The sequence below is a fragment of the Trachymyrmex septentrionalis genome, unplaced genomic scaffold (genome assembly GCF_001594115.1).
Source record: "Trachymyrmex septentrionalis isolate Tsep2-gDNA-1 unplaced genomic scaffold, Tsep1.0 scaffold19, whole genome shotgun sequence".
NCBI classification, from domain to species: Eukaryota; Metazoa; Arthropoda; class Insecta; order Hymenoptera; family Formicidae; genus Trachymyrmex; species Trachymyrmex septentrionalis.
Genome location: NW_017305071.1, coordinates 302892 through 304266, shown reverse-complemented (window position 1 = coordinate 304266; position 1375 = coordinate 302892).

The following is a 1375-nucleotide window of genomic DNA, read 5'->3' as shown; positions in this document are numbered from 1 at the left end:
GATTATTCGATTGGCCAATATTGTACAGTTTAAAGCTTACTTCTTTATTATGTTTCGGGACTAAGAGCGAGAGGCAAAGTTTTGCATAACGCATAATACATAAGAAAATGAACTTAAGACTACTACATTTTTTTCCTTTCCATAAAATAAAAGACCCTGATTAATTTTTTTATGCTTTATGCATTATGAGTAAAAGTTTATGCTTTAGCCTAAGGGCTATGATATACAGAAAAACTTGAACAATAAGACATAAGTAGTAAGAAAATCAACGTGTTTGATTGCTACGTTATGCTTTACAGTCTCTACTGTGTTTGACCAATTCGTTTACTGAAAAAAGAATCCGGTTATAACTACTAAATATTAAGTGAAATAATTTCAACTAAATGTTGAAATAATATAATTAAACATAATTCTACCTTTACAAATATATTTAGTAAATATTACCAAATGGTATTACTAACCGTAATACTTATTAAATATTTGCTAAGATAAAATTATGTTTAGTTGTATTATCTCAATATTTACAGAGTGGTCCCAGTGGTTACAGGGAGGTATAGAAATTAATCTAACGTGAAATGAAATTTATTATATTCATTGAGGTATCTAACGATAATAAATAATAAGATAGAGAAAAGTCATCGATACCAACATACCACTTTGTTTTTAGACATTTCTTAAATAAAAGGTAAAAATAAAACTTTAAAAACATAAGTAACTAAAAAAAGTGTCTTCCTTCAGATAGTATAAGCAGTTTTTATAATACTGTTTGCAATTTTGTAACAATTAATTTTTTCGTAAGGTAAGCAAAAATGAGCGTCTGACAAAATGAACTTCAAAACTGACTATTCTTTTTTCCTTTGCAGAATCCTATTCTGTATAGGAATCCTTTTCTGTATTCCTATTCTGTTACAGAAATTAGCTATCAATTTCGAATGTATTTTTTTTTCAGTATTAAAAAAATACATACATTATCAATACGGAAGTCAATTTCGTATTGCAACAATTTGCCTTACTTTATGAAGGTTTTCTTGTTTCCTTCTGACTAGAAAATTGCAATGGATCCAAAGAATCTTTTTAATATGGTGGATCGATGACATCAGGCTTGTACATTTTGCACAAGATTGAATTAATATGTTTAAATTCATTGATAATGATTTGAAATACCGTCGAAATGCGTACGAAGATATGCGTATATTAAAATACTTGTCACCAGATATGGATTATAAAACTTTTAGAAAATGTATTAGAGATTAGCCAACGGAATCCACGCACACATTAATCATGAAACATTGAAACACAACACATTAATCATGAAACATTGAAAATGTACTCGCTGAAAAAGGCTTGAATTTAGCCGAAACGTACGTTATTGATT